This window comes from Podarcis melisellensis (assembly GCF_964234715.1).
Source record: "Podarcis melisellensis genome assembly, chromosome: W".
Taxonomy (NCBI): domain Eukaryota; kingdom Metazoa; phylum Chordata; class Lepidosauria; order Squamata; family Lacertidae; genus Podarcis; species Podarcis melisellensis.
The window spans coordinates 12,823,302-12,839,570 of NC_138535.1; the positions used below are offsets into that span (position 1 = coordinate 12,823,302).

At 41.7% G+C, this 16,269-nt stretch overlaps 1 long non-coding RNA gene across 1 annotated transcript in view; it reads right to left on the reverse strand.

Moving 5' to 3' along the window:
- Nucleotides 1-15,871, reverse strand: part of LOC309361169 — a 152,110-nt gene extending 136,239 nt beyond the window's left edge. The window contains exon 1 of the long non-coding RNA XR_014164361.1: nucleotides 15,760-15,871. This is a non-coding gene — a long non-coding RNA (uncharacterized lncRNA). The remainder of the gene's footprint in view (nucleotides 1-15,759) is intronic.
- Between the last annotated feature and the right edge of the window lie 398 nt (nucleotides 15,872-16,269).

Consider the following 16,269-nt stretch of genomic DNA (forward strand, 5'->3'; position numbering starts at 1 on the left):
TGTTGTTGTTTAATATTAACAAAAGAGCTAATAGGGAAAGCAGAAGGCAATTCCCCAGCCCACACAGATTCCTCCTCTAAGGACAGAATTCCTTTCTGCCTAGCCAGGGAAAGTGAGGTGCGCACAGCTCCTGTAGGAGAGCACGCAGGGGTTGTGGCAGGCAAAGCAGGCAAAGGAGGAAGGGGAGGGGTGGATGGGTTTGTGGGCTGAGGTGTAGGGAGGGGTTGGCAAGGCTGCAATGGAGGCAAAAGCTTAGGATAAGGAGGGGGGGGATTGTCTGCAACAGCCAGAAGGGCAGGAGCCGAAGGAGACGCCTGGGGTCCTAATTTAGCAACGGCAGCTGCACATTTCTGCCAGGTGAGCAGACAATGAATTGAAGCCCTCGGTTCTGCAAAAAGGGTCTTCCCGATCTTTTGCCAAGTCCCCACCTCAAGAGACCCCCTTTCGGGGTAGGAGGGATATTGGCAATTGATCTCACCAAGGAGCTGTTCAATTTCTTTTAAGGAAACATTAACACCCACAACTCGCTGTCTAACTAGAGAAAACAATTCCCTGGCATGTTCTTTCTGCAGCTTTGTCAAATCGCCCCCCATACTCACGAAGTAAGCGCGCTGAGACTTTTCCAGTCGAGTGAAGTACAGGTGCTAGGCTGCGTAAGGGATCTGGCACGTCCGGGGTCACCAGATGTAGGAATGAAAATCACGGGAGACGAGTAGTAGGTGTCATGTGAGAGGCGTCTGCCGGGGAAGTCCCGGGAACTCTCTTTTATTGAATATCACAAACATTGCCACAGGTGTACTTGTGGTTGATTGGTTGATACAAACACAAAGAAACTCATTGCCTATTGGTTAATGCAAATGCAAGGCGGGAATTACATGTGAGGGGTGGGAATTACATGTGAACATTTATCACTGGTAGATTAAAGGCTGGGAAACAAGGTTGGGACTAGACAGGCATGAAACCTCCTAATTAATTATAACTAAAGATTAATATAGCATAAAACAATTACTAATGATTGATCATAACATATAACAATCGAGTTCCGTAGATGTGGTCAGCTATGCACTGAGAACAGGTCATCATGATCTTAAGATAAACTGGGCAAGGAGGGAATGTCTTGGTGTTTGGAACAGGTTCGTACAGTGTGTGCAGAAACAGAGAAAAGATTATGAGCGAGACTTCCCGGAATGCAAGAGAAAAGAAGCAATACTTCCCATAGCAAGACTTCCCATAAGGCCACAGTTATGTGCAGAAGGAAAACTTCCCTTTACTCAAGAATAGAAATTTTTAAAGACATCCCAAAATACCTATTGGACCTTAGGGTTAACTACGGAGACTTAGTGGCCCTGTTAAGAAGAAACAGAATTATTTTTAAGTGGGAATTCCCCCAAGGCCTTTCGTTCACTTATAAAGGGGAAAAAGTCAAAATAAGATCAGAGGATAAAGTGAGATTTCTGAGAGATCACGAAGAAAACTTACAAAAAGAGGCTGAGGAAGAAGAGCCGAAGGCACCAAGACTAGGATCATTAGACCCAGCAAGGCCCCCCTTGGGATTGGACGAACCAGAAGTGTCACCACCGACAGAACAAGAACATTTACAAGGAGCAGTTGGAGGAAAAGTAAAATAACTACATTATGTCTCTGCAGATATTAAGCTGGAACATTCGTGGCCTTAATTCCCCGGACAAGAGGAAAAAAGTCTTTCATCTGTTGAAAAAGGAACAATTGGACTTGATTTGCCTACAAGAAACCCATGTAACTAGACTACACAGGAAAGTATTGATTAATAAAAGATTAGGCCAAGAATTTATTTCCTCAGACAAGGTTAAAAAGAGAGGAGTTGTGATTTATGCAAAAGAGAGTCTAGTACTAAAATGTATCTTCAAAGATGACCAAGGAAGATTTGTGGCAATTGAAATTCAATTTCAAGGAGAGAAACTATTGATAGTAGGAGTCTATGCACCAAATGAGGGGAAATCAGAATTTTTTAAGAAACTGCACGAGACACTGTTGGACTTTATGGACTGTAATATTATCTTGATGGGAGATATGAATGGAGTGGTATCGACAAATATGGACAAGTCAGAAAGACAGGTAGTTACAAAGGATGGAAGACTGCCAAAAACTTTTTTTGAGATGACAGACAATATGGACTTAATCGATACTTGGAGAACTAAAAACCCCCTAGGCAGAGAGGGGACCTTCTTCTCTGAAGCCAAAATGACATGGACAAGAATTGACCAAATCTGGATGACCAGAGAAATGGCTCCTAAGTTTCGAAAAGTGGAAATCTGCCCAAAAATTTGCTCCGACCATAATCCTGTGAGAATGGAAATGAAACTAACACCAACTGGTTCCTTCAGATGGAGGATGAATGACACCTTGTTTAGAGATTCAGAAATCACCCAAAACGCCCAAAAAATAATGAAAGACTATTTTGAGATAAATTTGAAAACCACCGTTGAAAAAAGAGTAATCTGGGACGCAAGCAAAGCCGTAATGAGAGGATTTTTGATTCAACAGAATGCAATAAAAAAGAGAACCCAAAATGAGAAAAAAGAAAAGATTTTGGAGAAAATAAGAGATGGAGAGAAGAAACTTAGAGTGAAACCAAAGTCGCAGGAGATTCTGAGAAAAATAAAATTATACCAAGTACAATATATGAAAATGATAAATCAGGACATAGAATGGAAAATTAAACAGATGAGACAAAAGACTTTTGAATCGGCTAATAAATGTGGGAAGTTGCTAGCGTGGCAGTTGAAGAAAAGACAAAAGTTAAACACCGTAACAAACCTCGAAGTAGATGGAAAGAACATACAGAATCCGCAGGAAATTAGAAATTGCTTCCAGAAATATTTCAAACAATTATATACACAAGGGCCACAGAAAGAGACCGAAATAGATCAATTTTTGAAAACCAATGGATTACAAATAATCTCTCAAGAAAACATTTTGGCTAAAAGACTGAAAAAAGTGTTAGCAGAAGAGATACACAAGGACCAAGCTGGCTTTCTCCCAGGTAGACATTTATCTGATAACACGAGGAATACAATTAACATCTTAGAAAAGTTACAAGTGAATATCAATACAAAAGCAGTTTTGATATTTGTAGACACGGAGAAAGCTTTTGACAACATTTCTTGGAGTTTTATGAAGAAAAATCTTCAGGGGATGGGGGTTGGTCAAGGTTTTGGAAATGGTATAGGTGCAATTTACTCAGAACAAAAAGCTAAACTAATTGTTAACAATGTGGTGACGGAGGAATTTAAGATAGAGAAAGGTACACGACAAGCTTGCCCAATTTCCCCATTGCTTTTTATTTCGGTCCTGGAGGTTCTCCTAAATATGATTAGAAGGGACCAATTGGTCAAAGGTATACAAGTCGGAGCTAAACAGTACAAACTGAAAGCATTTGCAGATGATCTAGTATTGACATTACAGGAGCCAGAATCTAGTACTAAAAGAGTTCTTTAACTGATTCAAGAATTTGGTGAGGTGGCAGGTTTTAAGTTGAACAAGTCTAAAACCAAGGTTTTAGAAAAAAGCTAACCGTGATTGAGAAAGAGAGGTTTCAGAAGGAGACAGGTTTAACGTTGGTTAAGAAAGTAAAACACCTGGGGGTTAATATGACTGTTAAGAATGTGAATTTATTTAAAGATAACTATGAAAAATGCTGGTCAGAAGTGAAAAAAGATTTAGAAATATGGTCAAACTTGAAGCTTTCCTTGCTAGGCCATATCGCTGCTATAAAAATGAATGTATTGCCAAGAATGTTGTTTTTGTTTCAATCATTGCAAATTTTGGACAAGATGGACTGTTTCAAGAAGTGGGAGAGAGATATCTCTAGATTTGTCTGGCAGGGCAAGAAGCCTAGAATAAAATTTAAAATAATAACTGATGCTAAAGAAAGAGGTGGATTTGCCCTGCCAGACCTCAAAGTTTATTATGAATCAGCCGCATTTTGCTGGTTGAAAGAATGGCTGCTTCTTGAGAACACAGACATTTTGGATTTAGAAGGTTTCCACAACTTTTCCCAGTCAGCGAACAAAATGTTATGTCCAATATCTTGCGCCCATTTTATCATAGCAGATTTTACCGTTTCATCCTTAGTATTCCATTTCAACAGCTAATTATACATTCTTGATAGTGTCTTAGCTTTGGGTTCTAACAGTTCTGTTTCTAGTTTTGACTTTTCCACCTGGAAGCCAATCTTTTTGTCCAAATTACAGGCCTCTCTTATTTGAAAGTAATGAAGCCAGTCTCGCACCTTATCTTTACGTTTCTCATAACTCTGCAATTTCGATTTGTCCCCCTCCTGTTCCAAGATTTCCCAATATTTTGGCCAATTGGCCTCCATATTAAGTTTTTTCAAAGCCTTTGCTTCCATAGGTGATAGCCACCTTGGGGTTTTGTTTTCAAGTAAGTCTTTGTATTTTATCCAGACATTAAACAGTGCTTTTCTGACAATATGGTTTTTATTTTTTTTTATTTTTTTATAAATTTTTATTGAATTTTCACATTTTATAAAGACACACACACAAGACAATACAAAAGACACACATATATAGTTTCATATCCTTACTTTCCTAACCCTCTTTCCCTGACTTCCCCCCACCCCCCCATATATCCCAATTTCCATATTTAATTCAGCAAGTTCTTATCCCTCTCCTTAACCTATTTTTGTTATGTTTAAACTTAGTTCTTTTTGTTAGGCCAAATTTTGTTTGTCCCATTCCCTTATATACATTAAATCCTTTTTCTAAGATCGACCTAGGTTCTTATACCATAAATTTTCCCTTTTTTATATTAAGATATAAATCAAAATAACAAAACACAAAAGTCATAAATTTTTTAGATTCTGCTTTCCCCCTCCCTCCCTGCCCCGGTTTCTGTCCCTTCCCAAATGAATGTCCACCCTTCCGACTCCTAGCCCGGATTCCTCACATCAGAGGCCTTTAAGTCTCTGTCAGTCTCTCTCTGTCTATTTTGTTGGTAGTCCTTTTTGTTGGTCTTCAGGTCTCGAGGGATATCTGTCACAGTCACATCATTTTCTCTCACTCCAAACCTAACTGAAAAAACTTGTTGCCAAAATTCTGCCAAAGATCCCCCATATTCAAAGTCATAAAAATCAGAAAAATCAGAAAAGAGGTGGAAGTCCCAGTTGTGTTTCTTTGCTCTTTTAACTTCCAGTGTTCCATAGTATCCAGAGACTTCCTCCTTTGCTTTTCTCATCTTTTTCATCTTTCCGTAATTTGTAATCCAAGAGACTTCTTCTTTGTTTCCTGACCACGTAGATTTCTGCTTGATATTTTCTGTCTGTACTTCTTCCCCTCCTTCCTCCTTTTCCACCAACTCCAAAGATGTCTTTTCTGATTCAACTGCAGAATCTTTCACAGTCAAATCCTTTGTTCCATCGGCAGGTTTGCTTGTTTTAGAAATCAAGGTCATAAGTTGTTTGTCCATAGCCATAGCCTGCTCTTGTAAGGTTCCCACGAGAAAAAAGGCTCTTTCTATTTCTGCCAGTAATTTTCCTTCTGTAGCCATTGTAATGTCACTAGTTCCCCCTAGGGGGATTCCAGTTACTCAGAGTTCTTTGCCAACAGTCTTTTACTTTGTTATTTACTTTGTTTCCAACCACTTCTAGTTAAATGTATCACCTTTAGTCCAGAGAGATATAAAGTAATACAATTCTTATCTTTGTCCATCCGTTTGACAGCTCATTTGACAGCTGTCAAACTCCTGTTCTTTTACGCTAGGTTCATACGCGGGACACTCCCGGGTCCGGGGGGGGGGGGTACACACAAGCTTCCAAAATTCCTTTCTTCCCTCCAGCTTAAAAAGAAGACTTATTCTTTAAAATTCATGGAATGTCTTATCAATCTCAAAAGACACAAATTTTTTTCGATCTTAGTTCTTCACTCCTTGCTTCAGATTATCTGTATGTGGGGGGGGGTGCGGACTTCCCTTTAGCACATCCCCCCCGGTTGTTCCAAATTAAGGGTATAAGTTTTTTTAAAATCCAAATTTCCTTCTACTCACGGGGTATTTGTTTCCAGTCCAAATATCGGGAAGAAAGTTGACGCTCTCCGGCAATGGCTTGCGGCTTCACTCCACTGAAGTAGCGGTCTACTCCCAGCACCACGCCGCTCCTCGTACCCTCTCCGTAGCCTTTAAAAAGGCTCTTCGATTGTCGAGGAGGGCGCTTAAGGTGCCCACTGAGTCACCAAGTCCACAGGTATCAGCACCTGTGGTTTCTGAGGGTCCCCGCATCGCCGGCGCGGCAAGACCCGTCTTCAGCGGAGCCGATTCCCTCCGGAGCTCGGAGGGAATCCGCCATTAACCGATTGCGTCAACCCGGAAGTCCCTGGTTTTTAAATGCCTTATGTGCTTTAACCTTACCATACCACAAATATGCATGCCACCCAAACACATTATCAAAGCCTTCTAGATCCAAAATGTCTGTATTCTCAAGAAGCAGCCATTCTTTCAGCCAGCAAAATGCTGCTGATTCATAGTACAGTTTGAAGTCTGGCAGGGCAAATCCACCTCTATCCTTTGCATCAGTAAAGTTGCTCCTCCTGGCAACTCATTAGATGACCTTGTCGAGGACTGGAATAACTGGCTCTTGGCGGCCATCGATAAGATCACGCCTAAGCACCCTCTGCGACCCCATCAAAACCAGGCCCCTTGGTTTACTGAGGAGCTCCAGAAAATGAAGCGGGATCTCAGATGGCTAGAGCAAGTATTGTTGACTATTTGCAGTTTAGTTGCGCTGCAGAAAGCTTGCTGGGGAGACCACGCATTAAAAGGAACTCAAAAATAACTTTAACAAAGTTTTAAAAACAAAAACAAAAACTCCTTTTACACTAAATATATCAACAAGCATGACCCAACCACCAACCCATCCCCCAGGGTATTGAGAGAGCTAGGTGCTGCTCTTTATATACTATACCCAATTGCTGACACAGCTTAATTAACACAAGTTAGCAGCACCTGCTATACTGTTCCACAGCTGTAAACCTGGGTCTTGTTATTTGCTCTGGCCCTTAAAGACATACACATCTTGTGGAACAATAATGAACCTTCACATTTAAAGAGACCATTCAACATTTCCCCTGCATTTCATTATTGTGGAACAAAAACATAAAGCATATTTTGTACATGTCTTTCATGTGTAACCTTTGGAAGTGCTTTAGTAAAAATGTTGGCAATTTGTTTGGTTTTTTAAAAATAATATTTATTAGAGTTTCAAGGGTTACAGAAAAAAAAGAGAAAACACCAAATTAAACAAAAACAAAACAACACATCACAATAAGAAATAAGAAAAAAAAACAGAAAAATAGAAACAATTAAAAACACAAGACATATTCCCATAACTTATCTTTCATTTGCTTGTTTCCTTGACCTCCTCACACCTCCCATTTTTGTATTCTAGTTCAATTAGCTATTTCAGCAAATCCTTTCCATCTTTCCCAGTTTTTGTCCTATAAATTATCTTGATATAATCTAACTTTACTTTTCCTCCTTTCACCAATTAACAATCTATTTTTACTTAATCCTTTATAACATTTCTGCTAAAGCCACATAACCTCATTCCAACATCCTTCTAACATTCATTAATTTTACAATGTTTCTGTAAATAATCTTTAAATTTCTTCCAATCTTCTTCCACCAGCTCTTCTCCCTGGTCTCGGATTCTGCCAGTCATTTCCGCCAGTTCCATGTAGTCTATCAACTTCATCTGCCATTCTTCCCAGGTGGGTAGATCTTGTGTGTTCCAATGCTTTGCAATAAGTATTCTTGCTGCTGTTGTAGCATACATAAAGAAAGTTCTATCCTTCTTTGGCACCAATTGGCCGACCATGCCCAGGAGAAAGGCCTCTGGTTTCTTCAGAAAGGTATATTTAAATACCCTTTTCATTTCATTATAGATCATCTCCCAGAATGTCTTAATCTTTGGGCATGTCCACCAAAGGTGAAAGAATGTACCTTCAGTCTCATTACATTTCCAACATTTATTATCGGGCAAATGATAAATTTTTGCAAGCTTGACTGGTGTCATGTACCACCTGTAGATCATTTTCATTATATTCTCTCTTAAGGCATTACATGCCGTAAACTTCATACCTGTGGTCCATAACTGTTCCCAGTCAGCCATCATAATGTTATGTCCAACATCTTGTGCCCATTTAATCGTAACTGATTTCACAGTTTCATCCTGAGTGTTCCATTTCAGCAGCAAGTTATACATTCTTGACAAATTCTTAATTTTGGGATCTAACAATTCTGTTTCCAATTTTGATTTTTCCACCTGGAAACCAATTTTTTTGTCCAAATTGTATGCCTCCATTATTTGGTAATAGTGGAGCCAGTCTTGCACTCTATTTTTTAATTTTTCAAAACTCTGTAGTTTTAATCTGTCTCCCTCTTGTTCCAAAATTACCCAATATTACGAATGCAAGGGACTTCCGGTTTGGGTCGCGGACGGCGAGGAAGCACAGAAAGCCCTTGCAAAGGGTTTTCTGAACAACACAGAGGCTTGGGGGTGTCGCAAAGGCACTGCGCCCCCCCAAAATCCCAGGGGGGAGACCCCTGGGGGATAGGCTTCCCGGCAGCGTGGGAGCGGTTTTACAGTCTTTTCGGGTTTTTTGTCTTTTGGAAGAAGCTCGGGATGGGACCGCGAGCGCAAAATGGGAGAGCACCGACTCCGTGTTGTGATGCTTCTAGCTTCTGCTGAGAAAGGCGACGAACCTCCACTGGATAAAAAACGGATTTCCCAGTGTGTGGTGATTTAAAATATCTTTAAAAATTGGAGTTTAAGCGGGGAGAGTCCTGGGTGTTTTAAGATTTTGGCAAGGAATCTATCCGGTGGTGAGCAGAAAATGTCACTGAATCACAGGCAGATTGAAAAAAGGAAGTAACTACCTACCGGCCTGACTGAGTGAGTACGGAGCGCTATGGCAACTTTGTCAAGTCAAACTAATTATTAAATACAAAGTAGCAAAGAAGATGCCTGTTTAAACTTGTAATTTACCTCCCCTGCCGAACACTTTGTTTCCTCTGCTGTGGGACACAGCTACAAATATTAACTGAGCTCAGCGGTCGGGGAGTCTACTGAAAGCGGCGCTGAGAGGAAAAAATATATAAAGAGACAGAGGGGTGAACTTATCATAGGCGCTTCTGAACTGAAACACAGAGAAATAAAATACAGCGGGGACCGTAAAGTCACGTAAAGCCACTCTAAGGAGACTTATAACCATTCACAGCCCCTCTGTTCTGGTTCCCTCCCTTTCTCTCCTTCCACCCCGTTACATGGTACCAGCTCTTTTTTTCAGCTACCCAACAACTGTAACGTTTAGCCCTGTAACCTCTGGTGTTGGAGCAGAACCTGAAAGTAATTTTGAGAATTGGACTCTCTTCCCAGATTATAGGGGGAACTGACTCTCAAGGCAATAGAACTAATTAATTCTGCCAATCAGAGCTGACTCTCAACGTAATAGACTTAACTAAATTTACTATCTACCCCCTATAATTGTGTTTGGACTCCTTTACAGTAACTTTTTTTTCCTTTTCCTGCTAAGCAACACGGATTGCATTATCCCTCTATATGTTGGATTAGGCCATCAAGTGGCTGAAGAACTTGGGAATAAGTTGGACTGGTCAGAATAACCTTTGTGAAATAATTTGGGAATACACCTTGGAATTTTCCTCTGCATATTTTAAAAGGACTGACGACTTGATTTAGACCAGCTAACTTGCCCGAATGGAAGAGGGAATTTTCTATTGGAAGGTTAACTGTGAGGGTTGATGTCCCTACTACTCTGATATACTTAATGTGGGCTGATTCTTTTTATGTTTGGTTTCATTCTCTTACTGCCTTGGGAAACTACTTATCTCTTGTTTTCTTTTCTTTTTTTCTTTTTTTCTGCTTAGTGTTGCTTAACCTAGCTGTGTGAAGATAAGGAGATTGTGAGCCCTTAAAAGGAGAGATTTAGCTGCAATATATAAAGTGTGAAAGCAGGGATAAAATGTCGGGGGGAAATGGGAAAAAGGCGGGGGGGGGACCCCAGCTGAAAGAAAGACATCGCGACAAGAAGAAATCAAAGATTTAGATGTTCTGTGGCTAAAAATCAAGGAGGAGTTTAAGCAAAATGAAATTCATATGGAAAACAAATTAGAAGAAGTGCAGGAGATGATAGATAGAAAGATAGAAGGGGCAGTAGGTGAACTCTCTACTAAAATTCAAGAACTATCTGTTAAGTCAAAAATATTTGAAGAGACCAACAAAAAAATTCAAAAAGAGACGAGAGAACAGAAAAAAAGAGACAGAAAAAATAAAGGAAGAGATGAGAGAGGTGAACAAAACGCAGGAGCAAATTTGGGACAATTTAGCGATGACAGAAATGCGACAGAAACAACTACACCTAAAATTCAGAGGAATAGGAGAAGAAACGAAAGAGAATATAAAGGAGAAAATGATTAAGGAGTTAACAAAATGGCTAGAATTGAAAGAGGAAGATGTGGCATATACGATAGAAAATGCCTTTAGAATAAGAATGAGAGCTCAACAAAATAAGCTAAAAAGACCTCCTGGGAACTGTCTAGTAATCCTCAATTCAATCGAGATGAAGAACTTAATATTAAAAACGAGCTATCATAAAAAATTAATAATTGACGGCAGACCAATTGTTGTCCTGAAAGAAATACCAGTCAGACTTCTACGCAAAAGGGAAGGATATAGGCAAATAGTAGGCGCCTTGAGAAGAAACGGTATACAATACAGATGGGAGTTTCCTGAAGGGATTGCCTTCTTCTTTAAAGACAAAAGATTTAAGTTGACAGACCCGCAGGAGGTGGAAAATTTTTTGAGGAGGTATGAGAAAGAGCTCGGCAAGGCTGAGGACAGACCAAGAGACAGAGAGGGAAATAAAAACGAGAAAAGAGGACAGAAGGAGGGGGGGGGTACGGGAAGGGAAAGAAGTGGAAGACGAAGAAGCAGAAGAGGAAGAGGGTGCAGTGGGAGGTGAGGAGGCAGAAGAGGAAGAATATTCAGGGAACAGAAACCCTAAAATACAAGATTGAAAATTTAAATTGAACAAATAGAGTTTAGCTTTAGTAATGTCTTTGAATTTTTTGTCCTGGAATGTGAACGGTCTAAATGAAAAATCAAAAAGGAATAAAATAGAGAAAGTTTTGAGGAATAAAAACTACGATGTGATTTGCTGTCAAGAGACACATGTAGCCAAAAACCACAAACATATATTGATTAACAAAAAGTTGGGAGTCGAGTTTATTAACTCAGATGTTAATAAAAAAAGAGGGGTGGTGATATATGTCAAGGAGAAATGGGAGGGGGGCCATCTCTCCGGCTCACACGAGGTAATTAAGAGGCTGTAATGGGAGTATGCAGCCTCCCTCGTTACCCCAAGAGAATGGGGAACGCTGCCTTGCCTGCTGTGCCCATATTTCACCCCCAGATTCGAAAGGGGGTGAGGGCACTAGGCACAAAAGCCCTCGTGTGGGTCAGTTCTCCTGGACGCTGTCTCTGATCTGCGCAGCTAGTTGCGGGAGCTCAAAATAAACAATCGGAACAGAAGCAAACACACATACTTCAAGCGATGATTGGGAATAAGGACTGCTAACTAAAGGGATCTCTGAGAAGAGGAGCGACGGGCTGGACTAAATAATAAGTCAAGAAGAGGAATAAATCAAGATGATCGGTATGTCGGAGCGAGACTGAAAAGGGGGGTGGAACCTTCTTTTTTTGTCTTATGTGAGTACCCAATAACCCCCCCCCCAAAAAAAAAGAATCGTTGCAATTACTGATCACAAGCAGGAGAAATAAGAACTGTGTGGAAATTAGTTACTATGCAAGGACGTGGCTTATGGGAGCACCGGGAAACGAAAGTACGTCCTTTGTGACGCAGCTATAAAAATATATTTATCATGGCAGGCTCACCCGCAGAAATCCAGGGGGAGGAGGACTATGGCTGTTACTATGTTGGAGTGTGGGTTTGGCCTTAGCAGGGCCCCCTGAGAAAATTTATGAGGGAGCGGCGAGCCTGGGGAGATCAGGACAGACTGTTGGAATGTTTTGTACGGAGGTGTTGAAATGGCGTCTGTCTACTTTTATGGCTCTTGGAAGAGTGTAAAACCCACACAGGAAATAACGATGTTTGTCTTCAACCCGCTTGTGGAGATTATCAGAGATCACAAAGAAAGGAGATAACAACAAGAAGATGAGGAAAACAACAAAGAGAAGATTGAACAGAACTGTGAATATTATTTTGACAGAACTTTGTAATTAAAGCAGAAACAAGAGAGATGATTGGATCCCTTTCGGAGCTTTGAAGCATGGGTACCCCCAACAATTTTTTTTTAAAAAATGGCTGTGTAATTTGGAATTATTGTTATTTGGAATTAATGTGATGTGATTGGCCTGTTAATAAAAATTATTAAAAAAAAGAAAATAAACAGACTTGGGAGTACTTTGCTTTCTTTTGGATCTGCAGTCCTTTGCCAAATGTCCTTATTGCAGAACCAACAACGCTTGGCAGCTTTAAATGCCGTTGTATCACCACAAGTTTGCATATTGTGTTCCTCATTCTTTCTGGAAATAGGAGTGCTTATCGCGCAAGCCTCCCTTCTATCCAAATCGCCCATTAATCTTGCCGTTACCCCTTCCACAGTTAATTGTGCTGGTGGAACAGCAGATATCTGGCTAGCTACACCATCAAAGTCCTCATTAAGGGAACAAAGAATGATAAAAACATACTGAATATCAGGTATCTCCATGTCTGTCAGGGAACTGACATCAGAGCGAGAGGCAGGGCTCCAGAGCGATGCCGGAGAGGGGCCCAGCAGGGGGGAAGGAATTCAGCGCAACACCAGTAGAGAAGGGAGGGAGATGGAGGAATTGGAGACTGGTCTCCAAGACCCTGCATCAGAGACTAGTGGAGAGAGCGCTGGCACACCCCTGCCTTCCCCTTACTTGCGCAGACGAGTTCCGCGCAAGGAAAATAGGAGGAGACTTGGCGTCAAACAGCTCTTATGCTGGAAAAGGTTCAAGAAACACCCACTGACAGATTCTGCAAGCGACTGACCGGTCACGGAGTGTGGGCTGTCAGCCAAGGCATGGTGAACCAGGCAATCGGACACAACTAGCAGGCAACTTACGCACAAGTAACCCCTTACAACCATTACAATGTCCCTTTGAATCAATTCACCGCTTATTGCCTCCAGACGTCTCAAGTGTGCCTCCAAATCACCACCAGGCTGCAACTTCGTCTGGCACAGCTGCTTGAAAAACATCAATGCAGCCGCTGACTCTTTTCTAATATGTACTGCTGCAATACTGTCCCACATTTCTTTGGCAGTTTTCTTATTCCTTATATGGACTACTTGCTGGTCGCTGACTGCCAAATTAATTATCGCCCTGGCTTTCGCATCTCCTTTTGACCAAGCATTAGTCACAGGGTCAGGAGGGTCATCAGTTACATAGGTCTACACTTCTCTAGAGGTCAAAAGCGCCTTAACCCGAAACGACCATAAACTATAGTTCTCATCTGTCAGCTGTGGGAAGGTCAGAGCTTTCTCAGCTTCTGGAACTCTTCCAGACCCACAGTACCATGCCAACAGGAGAAGGAGTTTTCAAACCTTTCTCAAAGTCCAAAAATATGCAGTCATCCACTCAGCAGCTGGGCCCATAACTGATAGATTCTGTCAGGCCTTGCAGGACCCTGCTCCTCTCGGCGACTCATTAGATGACCTTGTCGAGGACTAGAATAACTGGCTCTTGGCAGCCATCAATGAGATCGCGCCTAACCTCACTCTGCCACCCCATCGAAACCAGGCCCCTTGGTTTACTGAGGAGCTCCGGAAAATGAAGCAGGATCTCAGATGGCTAGAGCGAGTATGGCGACGGACTCATGACAGAGCTTCAAGAACATCATATAGGACGTTTATGAAAGAAATCTTACTTCGCAGCTTCTATTGCATCCACTAGCTCTCGCCCGGCACAACTTTTTAGAATAATTAGGTCGATAACGTCCTTAGGAGGACAACTAAATTTAAGCACAAATTCGACTCACAGCTGTGAGGCATTTGCAAGCTTTTTTGCGGAGAAAGTCCTGTTGCTCCGCCGTGACCTCCCTGCCAATTTACCGTATTTTTTGCTCTATAGGACACACTTTTTCCCCTTCAAAAATGAAGGTCACCTCCAGGCTTGACTACTCTAATTCACTCTACGCGGGGCTGCCCTTGAAGCTGTCCCAGAAACTCCAGCGGGTGCAGAATGCTGCAGCAAGGCTCCTCACGGGGTCTCTGCCATGGGAGCATATTCACCCAGTGCTTTTCCAGCTGCACTGGCTCCCGATGGAGTACAGGGTCAGATTTAAGGTGCTGGTTTTGACCTTTAAAACCCTTCACAGACTAGGACCCTCGTACCTACCAGACCGCCTCTCCCGCTATGCCCCACAGAGGACCTTAAGGTCCATAAATAGCAACACCCTAGAGGTCCCAGGCCCTAAGGAAGTTAGATTAGCCTCAACCAGAGCCAGGGCTTTTTCAACACTGGCTCCAGCCTGGTGGAACAGTCTGTCTCATGAGACCAGGGCCCTGCGGGATCCGATTTCTTTCCGCAGGGCCTGTAAGACAGAGTTGTTCCACCTGGCCTTTGGCTTGGAGTCAATTTGATTCCCTCCCCCTCTTTCTTTTTTCCTTTCTCCTCCTGTGATGAGGCTGCATTTTAATGTTTTAATGTCGTATTTTAATCTTGTTTTCTAAGTTGTATTCATTCAACTTGTTTTTATTATTGGTTGTTAGCCGCCCTGAGTCCGGCCTTGGCTGGGGAGGGTGGGGTATAAATAAAAATTTATTATTATTATTATTATTATTATTATTATTATTATTATTATTATCCATTTTTCTTTCATGTTGTGTCTTTTAGACTGTAAGCCTGGGGCAGGGACTTCTATAAACCCGTGTGTTAGCCTTGTCAGCTAAAAAGGTAAGTGGGTAAAATGGCTTCAAAGTAGTGCTGTACTAATGAGCTGTGGTGTCAGTTACACCACATTAAACCTATTCAGAGCTGTGGTGTCAGTTACACCACATTCTTAAACCTATTCAGCTTAAGAAATGGGTGAATCCAATGGTCCATTTAGCAATCTCCTATATTCAGCAGTGACCAACCCAACTTCATAGGGAGAAATCAAAAGCAAGATGAGTCTTTGCCCTCAACACCTGGTAATCAAAGGTGTACTGCTCCTGAATACAGAAGCTAAATTTAGCAGTCAGAGCTACTCACTGAGCAGAGGTCTGCCTCCATGGGTGCAGATACATCATACATATAATGCCACTTTAATGGTCATCGCTTCCCTTTCCCCAAACAATCCTGGGAACAGTAGTCTGTTGTGGATTCTGAGAGTTGCTGGAAGAGCCTTAGTAAACTACAGTTTCCAGGATTCTTTGGAGTGGTGTAAGAGTGCTTCATATGTATTGTGTGGGTGTGACCCATCAATTTGTACCAGTCTGAAACAGACACTCTCCCTGCTGCTCTGAGAGGCTGCCAGTTATGCATAGAAACATTAAAAGCTTGGCAGTTAGGGTTGGGGGGGAGGCAGCAAATTTAATCTATGTGTGAAAACGACAAAGGGAGGGCTGCAAGCTTCCAACGCTGAAAGGTTCTGCTTACAAATATCAGGCACCCAGGTCCCCAAAATGTCAGGGCTTGTAGCACAGCTGTGGTGGTGAGCTCACATCTTTGAAAGTTTGGAGGCTGCTCCACCAGTCACCTTGGCGACCCGCAGCTGAGAGAGTTCCACCTTGAAGTCATCTAGCTGCTTCAGCAGCTCTTCCTTCTTCTTCCCTCGTAGGTCACGGGCTTTGATTTTGGCCTAGGAACAAGATTAAACACGGAATCAGAGCAAGACAAAGGAGTTCACTGGGTTGTACCCAGTTCTACTCAGAGCAGAATGTGTTTAACTAAGGTCCATTTATTTCAATGATCTACTGTAAGTAAATGCAGTCAATTAAGGCCGCTCTCTGTTCTGTCCTTGAAATACCACTGTATAAAATCTTCTTGAGGACCAAAGTTAAACTGCATACCACAATAAAAAAGTTTTTAAAAAGCCCTTTCAAGTTTAAAAAACCCTCAAGTTGTTGGGAATTATCTGAGATACGTGGTGCTATTTCCATGGAGTTGTAGGAAAATGCCTATTCCCATCACAGAGCTAAAACTATCTCTGCTCCCCAGGGCAAGAGGGACTG